Below are 8,752 nucleotides of genomic sequence, written 5' to 3' on the forward strand. Positions count from 1 at the left end.
CGGGAACACGGGCGAGCGCGCGCCACGGGTACCCAGTCAGAGAGAGAGTCGGAAAGAGAAAATCGGTGCGAGAGCAGGAGAGAGAGGTACAGCAGTGCCGACAGGAGGAACTGGGCGGCAGGAGGAGGATGAAGGAGGGAATACTCGCAAGCAGTTGCGAGACAGAGACGGAATACACCACCGGATGTACAGTCACCAAGTGCTTCGGAGAAGGTTTAGTATCTCTCTCTCTCTCTCTCACTGACTCTCTCTCTCTCTCTCTCTCTCCCCTCTCTCTCTCTCTCTCTCTCTCTCTCTGGTGATAAAGATAAAACAGCCAGCGGAATTAGCGTATCGAGTCGCGGTGCTCATTGATCTCATGGTGACATCGTTTAGACATATTGCTTCTTTATCTTTCTCTCAAATTTCGTAGGTTGCAGTTTGGAATTATATATAGATTGGTGTTTGTAATGTTTGCGGTTTCAGGTTTGTTTGTACATTGTGATTTTTATTTCACACTGTCGTTATTTCATTGTACGTACGTATTTCTGACGAGGTGTACATGAAAGAGATTTCCATGATAAGCGAGAAAGGTACATACGTGTTTAACGATGCGAGGATGATAAGTTAGGTGAGGTTAGTTCGAGGATTTGATGATGTATAGGTGGATGAACGTGAATAGTAATCGATGACCTATTTTAGAATCTTCTTAGGCGAAATTCTGTTGTCGGTGGAGTTTCATCTGCTTCCGACTTTGGTAGATTGGTAGAACGTATTAATGAAATCGTAGAAAGCATGTTCTAAAGACGTTTAAAACAATTGACGTTATCATAGGACTTCGATAGAGGGACTGGCAATTGAATTTTAATTTGAAGAGTACGTCTTGATGAGGACTCTATAGAATTTGGAGAAATTCATCTTCGTATCTGTTGAAGTGGGTCTCACTTCTAGGAAAACTCTACATCTTCTCTAGTGTTTAGTTTTTCTTAGTCCTGCGAAAGCTACAACTAGCGACGAACGCGACGCGTTCGTTGGCCCTGGCACAACGGTTCTCTTTCCAGCGGCTTCTTTGGTCTCTATTGTAGTACCGCGGAAAGATCGCCGACATACACACAATGTCGACGATAAAGCGCAAGTGTCGACAAGCCGAAAGGGCCGGAAGACTTCAATAGGCCTAACGACCATCGATATATTTTCGGCACCGCAGTCGTTGGTCGTCAGTTAGCCACCGGAGAGTCAAGTGTCGAGAGTCGTTAATCGACAGTCGAGAGTTGTCGTAATCACATTACATTACCGCATTAAGTTCACGTTAAATAATTATCGTTTTCCACTGTAATAAATCCATCTATCAATAAATTACCATATTAGGATACAGATCACTAGAAATCCTAATTTCTAATATTTCCGAATAAAGAAGTCCTATAATACATTCATCCACGCATTTCCTCTCTTTATTGCGAGATAAAACCTCAACAGTATCTAGAGAATTAATCGTAATAATCTACTTTTCCCATTTCGTTCATCATCGTACAATGACATACTCGTGATTATTCGCTGCTTATAAAGAGATCTCGAATTACCTTCTAGCGATAATGAAGACTCGACAAAGATGGAAGAAAATGCGGAGATCCTAACCTATCTTTTTGAGTGATACTTGACTCGGAAAATGGTCGTACTGGTAGGTTCACGACTAACAAGTATTCAACGATGATATTATATACGCCAATAAAAATTATACTTAAACCTTCTAATCTTGGAACAACCTTTCAATTTGATATCAAATAATTGACTTTTTACATTCGCACGAACATACTCTTTCGAGTACAATTTGACAATAAAATCTCGTTATATTTTCAAACTATAATACAAATCCTACGTACTTCATAATGTATACATGTTAAATTCTATCGGTAATCGTTTCGTTAAAACGTTCCACATTGTCAACAAGCACTCGTATCGAAAAGCTTAAATAAAAAGAAAAGAAGAAAATTCGTGGAGAGATAATAAATTGCAACAAACCAATAAACACTATCTGTTATCGAGAAAAGTGCACGGTTAAGCCTGTATAAATGCTCTCGACGATCGCAGAGCGTGCACAAGGGGTGAGTGTACCCGTCTGCGTGTCGCAGAACGTAGTTACCGGAATAGACGTTCCCCTTGGAAAGGGGGTTGATCGAGCGAGCCACGTTTATCGGTGCTCCAATTTGCACGGCAGAGAGGTAGACTCTCGCGAGGCTTTTTTTTCGTAACTGGAGCGAAAGATCATCGCACCGAGCTATTCGAGACCGCATATTGTCCGATGCTTCGTTTTCAGGGGAACAAGACGCGACCGGTCAGACATTCGCTTTAGGAACTCTCCACATCGAACTTCGTTTTTATCAAATTCTGGCTTCATTCTTATCTTTTTTTGAAGATTTTTAGTACTTGGTGTTTGACTTTTTATAGGTTGAATCCTTTATTATTTACTTTAATTACTTTTTAATTTAATTTACTTAATTACGCGGTTAATTACTTTTTTCATATGTTACGTTTATTTTTATTAAGATATTAGAACCTTGATAATTAGAGTATGAATTTTCATCCAAATTCGTATGTACAGAGTTTTAATTTTTATATATTGTTATAATGAGAAGCTTATTTCGCGGATTTTACATATTTTTGCATATTTAAATTTCTAATAATAATTTCATAAAGATTCATGGTTCATTAATGACATTTAAAGATATTATTTTCATGCAGTTGTATATATATGCATTTATCAGATGATGATGAGAACGATCTTAGAAATTGTAAAAAATGTTTTTACTTAATAGACGTGCAATTTCTATTTAAAACGTGGATACAATTTTTGTATTAGAAAATCCGAGCAATTGGGCAATTTGTTGGAAACATATATGTAGTACGTTCTTTTTACTACCTATCATTTTTATAATACCGCGAGCGTTTTTAATTTCGAGGGTGCCTCGACGGACAAGTTAAGAGTATCAATTTCTATATCGAACGATTTTAATAAATATTGCCGCAAATATATCGAAGAGGGATTTTTTTATCTTCTTCTAAAAATGTACGCTACGGTTGAGGAACAGCTTTACTAAAATTTCAAACCGTGTTGGTTGGTAAAAATTGAATTCGAACGTAGACACTCGAAGCTAATGGAGCTTCAGGACGCCATCGAGCTTCGAGCCAACACTCGACGCGTCGTTATCGGCGTCGATTTCAATTAATCGTTTCACCAAAGTGAATAGATAGCGAACCGGGTGGATAGGTCACCTTTTTTCTGGCTTATAATCGGGCACTGTGATATTCCACATCGTCCGATCACCTTTTTTATCTATGTCTATCAAATTTCTCACAAATTCCTCCCTCAGATCGTAATTACAAAAAATTTTTCAGTCTTTGTATCCATTTTCCATTCGTCGTCAATTTCGTCAAATATTTCGTGAATTTTTTCCACACTATTATATCAATTCGCAAAATCTTCCAATTTCAACATCCAGCATCCCCAACGTGAAATTTTCGAACATTTTTTACATGTTTCTTAGCCATCAATTTCTTCAAACCATAAAAACACAAGGTTTTCCAATATTCTCATTTAATTCCCAATCGTCCTAATTATATTTAATTCCAAATCACAAAATTTGCCAATTTCAACCCACCACACTCATCAATTCCTTCCTAAAGTAATCAGTTCTTCATGTGAAAGTCTCAAAATATCTTCAATTTTCCTTCTACTAATACGAAAAACTTGCCCCTTGCGTCGTAGCTGCTAATCGCAAAATCTTCCAATTTCAATCCACGATTCTCACAAATTTTTCCCACAAATATTTTCTCGCAACTCGGTTCTTCAGATTGTAATCACAAAAAATTTCCAAATTTCCATTCGACTTGCCGATAGACGGTCCCCTCGCGTCATAACTGCTAATTACGAAATCTTCCAATTTCAACATCGCCATCCCCTGCGTCCTCGCCTCAATATCATCAACCAATATTCCAGGGAGCATAGGAGATTCTCTTTATCAACGATCTCGACCACGTGTCGTTCGTGCGATCGGCGTGGTAGCACGGCCCCCTATCGGCCACGCTAATTAGCCGAAGGCCGAAAAACTGTCGTCGCATGTACACTCGCTTCCTCGTTGTCCTCCGCGTGCGGGGAACACGGCAGCGGCTTAATATTGCAAATCGGATTTAGCCTTGGGCGCTGGTCGCGCATGATTATCGGCGTGTCGGCATTTCATAAACGCGTCCACATCAAACGCAGCTGGTCGGTCGATCGCGATAATATTTGTCACGTAGTTGCGGTGCGCGGCGGCGGCGTACGTATCGCGGATACAGGCTAATCGATCGGCCTTCCTCTCTGTAGCCCGGTCTGCTGGTATATGCGTGATTACTTTCCGGTACGCGTTGTCTCCTCCACGTCCGGAATTCGAGTCTCGCATGCCGCCGCGATCCGATCTAAAGCCCCGTCCATACGACACCTGACGGCCCCATTCATCCACGGAAAATCGAGATTCCCATAGCGTTGCAAACGATATGGACTCGAATCGCTGAAGGGAAAGATACGTTTACCGTGCGGGTGGAAAAGATCGGAGAGCTTGTTAAAATTTCCATAGGATTTTCATCTCGTCGAATTTATGGAAAACATAGGGAGATCGAGGTTCGGAGACGCAGGATGTTGGAGTTGAAAGATCTCGTAAAAGTGGTCTGTACAAGTTTCTGACAATTTCCTAGAGGTAACCCTCGGTAAGTATGATTTTCTGGTATTTGTTATTTCCGGAGATCAATGAGATTTTTATAAAGTAGGAAATTACAGCCTTTCAGAAGCGCTATCGATCGTAATAATCTGCTGGGTTTCAGAATAATTTCGTCGAGTCTAGATTTTTAATTACTCCTCTAGATACGTTTTTATGATCTATACCAAGAAACAAATATAAATAAATTATAATAAAAGTATAAAAAGTTGTTAAATCTTAGGTGCGCAAGTTGTAGTATTGTGAAGTTTCAACAAGGTGTAACACAGCTTAATTATAACATACTTCGATAAAGTAATTTGTAAAGTATCTTGATACTTCGTGAGCTTTTTTATAAATACGTCTGTAGTGTACTACTTAAAAAAAAAAACAATTTTCTTAAAATGACCAAATTGACCAAAAGAATTTTGTTATGTTAGAAACGTGCAGTTCGCCGCAGATCGGAAATTTTCATTCTCTCTTCTCTGAGTTTATGACGAAAACTAGAATAAAAAGGATCGAAAGAACGATGACTCACGCAAAACAGAGCTTGCATAAATCTCGAAGACGAGAAGTGGTGTGTGGATGGCCCTTAAAGCTTAGACAGTGCGGCTAAAACCGCTTTGTTCGACACAGTAGATCCGGACCGTGCGTGGTACGGCATTAGTCGGCGCGGCTCTCCCACGGAAATCGTTCGACGCTTTTCATTCGTTCGATTGAACGCTGCGCATTTGAGCTGGCATTGTGCGCTAGTACAACGTTTCAAAATCCTTCAGCTTGCAATCTTTCGAGTTTAATTTCGTTAGCGAACGAAAGTCTCAGATCAAATAAAAGAATATTTACTTTCTATCGATATACATTGCATTACACAATTCTTCTCTTACATATGTATCTACGTGATATCTTCAAATTTAAATTCCAATCAACTAACAGTTGTGAGATAAAAAGATTAGGCAAAATATTGATTCTATTGAAAATATATGAAATGAAAGGAAAAAAGACCTTCGTACGAAGATATGGATATTATAAGAAAAAAATGGATTTCATGTTGAATTATTTTTACTGATACGCTAAGTGGAGTGACGTTATCAATAAGGCACATATATAAAAGATTCTCCTAAAGATTCTTCAAAGCACAAATTCGATTTCCTGTTAATAAATTCGCATTCTCTGGTCCAAATACCAACTATCGCTTAACTATCACAAAAACGAAAAAAGAAAAAAAATAGATTCTTTAAAAAAACCCTGCAAGAATGCTATTGGAATCATTAGTCACGATCCATGACCGGTGTACACCGATATCACGTGAGCGAGAAGTCGCGCGTTTCACCGTCGAGAGAAAAAAAAATAGCAACCATGAAAAGAGAGAGAGAGAGAGAGAAAGAAAGAGTGAAAAAAGGGAAAAAATACGAGAGTGCCCCCGTGGTGTACAAGTGTCCACACCCCAGGAAGGAAACTGGCCGTACCCGTTTCTCCTGCCGCGATTTTAAGTCAAGCGGGGAAAGTGTATCGAATCACCGAACGATACAACACGCGAGTTGTGTTCGTCGGCGAGTGGCGACGCGTTTTCTTTACACAGAAACTTCGATGCACAGGCGCCGCGTAACTTTTAATTGGGTTATCTGTGCCGGAACGCCGTCAATCCGCGCGGTTATAGGCCTGATATAGAGAGCTTTTCCATGTACCGCCAGTGACCCGAGCGGAACCGCGTTTTAAAGACGATAATCGCGTATCTACACGCCCTTTTTCCACTCCCTCCATTGTGACACCGCGCGCGTGTATCGACAGAGAGAAATTAATGACACGGTCTTTCGCAATAGCGATAACGTTCCGCTGGCAAAAGAAATATGTATATCGCAGAGTGAAACGTACGGAGGAACGTTTGTGAAAGAATAATGGAGAATTGTCGCGAGATATTGCTTGCCTCTCTTTCAGCGACAGCCTGTTTTTAGCCTGTTACGCTCTATGAGTCATTTCTTAATACTATTCTGTGTTTCTTTATCGGTAGTTTTTCAGATCGAGGAATGTAAGAAAGAATCGTTGTTTAATCTTCTTTTTTTAAATATTAAGAGTTCCCTTGCTTATCGAAACAAGAATAAACCACAGATAACTTAACTAATCAGTCTTGTTAGTTCTAACTATCTCTTAATCTAATCAATATCTGCTTACAATTTACCGACCATTAGCAATTAAAAGATCGAACTAACGTCCTTCGAGAAAATTTCAAAATAATTCGAAATTAACCCAATCTGACTAATCAACCTTGTTAGTCCTAACTAATTCTAAATCTAACAGGCATTCATTTACGGTTTACCAATCAGCTATCATAAAGAAATAGGACGAAATACCTCGAGCAGGCAAAGTAATTCTAAGAGAAAAACATAGGTATCCCAGCAATAAAGATTCCATCTCGTTTCTCTTCCTTTTCCGCGTCGTAGTCGTCGCGAACCGAATAAGAGTTTACCACCGATTTAACCCCCTCGGAAGCGGTGTTTCCCTTTCGTGGAAAGAAATCGCGAGATACTCGCGACTCCTCCATCCGGAAGATCGAATACGAGCGTCGTTCAGCCTCTTACGCGGCGTCAATTCGATTCACCCTATTTCAGATAGAAAAAGCGTCGGAGGAGCAGCCGTGTTCTCCACCCCTCCCTTCCATCCACGTAACATCGTAAGAAACTGCTTCGGCGACGTTAAGAGGGTTGTCGCTTTTGGGAGCTACAGCCTGACGCGGAGAGAAACTCACGCACGCTCTTCTCCCTTCTCCCTTCTTCTTTTTCCTTTTTCCCTCTCCCTTCACGTGTTTCTTCCGCAGTTGACACGCACGTGGAAATTCGATTCGCTCGGCTGCACCAGAGCAGCCGCGTAGGTGCAACACGCGACACGTCGGAGAAATTACGAACACGCGCACGCAACAACGTTTCTCAGTTTTTTTGCTTGGGGGAAATTTATGGTCCGATGAAAGGGTGTGCTGCAGGATTTATTTGCGCTCCGTTAAGGGCTGGTAATTATTAACCCTTAACGCTTGATCATTTTCGTTAGATTATCGTGAAGTATAGGGTGAACGGAACTGTGCGAGCAAAGGAACCTTTTACGTGCAGCCAGGCTCTCGTTTTTCATGGCGTAAGGACCTTTCGACATTAAACGGTTAACTAAGAATTATGGTTTGGTACATCTTTCAGGGAATAAATAAAAATTAGATATTAGGATTGGCGTAATGTTCAATTTCTTGTAATAGGTTTCCCGATTTTTGTTTACGAGTAATTTTCACTGAATTCGTATCTTTGATGTTATTATATTGTATCAAAAATAAGATCTCATTTGATCGTCCGCAGTATTTCAATTTACAGTACAAGACTAATCTTGTCTGTCTATATGCAATTCATTCTACTGATTTTTGGACTGCGGACGTTTATAAACCTGTAAAAAATTTCTGCAACACGTGCAGACTACACAATATGTATAAGTATACGGAATGAAGAGATTAAAACGAACCACTATAAAAATATGAATTTTCATAAACATCCATAATCTACTATTTGCATTGGACACGATAAAAGACATTTCGATATACGGGTCCATATTTCTCAGTTTAAAATCCCCCACAATTTTCTATCCCGCTTTAACACATTTAAAAAATATGTACAGCCATTTAATTTCAATAACACGTTTATCATAATTACATAAGAACTCTTCCCACCTGCACATCGATAATTTCTCTTACTATCCGGCAAAGCCACAAATATGTCATAAATGATCTCCTATTATACCTAAATATACATGATGTATCTAAAAATTCTACAGGATCTCCTAAAAATTATGAAAGACGACAGTTCGCGAAATATCGGACGAGATCTGTCTCGCTCTGCATTCGTCGCACGAGTTAACAATCCCAATTTGCCTTTCCGACTTTCCTTTCCCCGATTACCTGCGCGCCCCGCTTCCGGTCGGCTCGGCGTTCGCTTACGTCCCCGAACTGCGCATCGTCGTCCCATCGAGGGAAGCGGGATCGACCACGTTGAAATTCTCACGTTCACCCTCCGCGGGCG

General features: G+C 40.2%; 1 protein-coding gene across 1 annotated transcript in view; it reads right to left on the bottom strand.

The window, feature by feature from the left end:
- LOC100745788 (protein pangolin, isoforms A/H/I/S) overlaps positions 1 to 8,752 on the bottom strand; it is a 297,400-nt gene that overhangs the window by 43,338 nt on the left and 245,310 nt on the right. The window lies entirely within an intron of this gene.

This window comes from Bombus impatiens, unplaced genomic scaffold (assembly GCF_000188095.3).
Source record: "Bombus impatiens unplaced genomic scaffold, BIMP_2.2 scf_0526, whole genome shotgun sequence".
NCBI classification, from domain to species: Eukaryota; Metazoa; Arthropoda; class Insecta; order Hymenoptera; family Apidae; genus Bombus; species Bombus impatiens.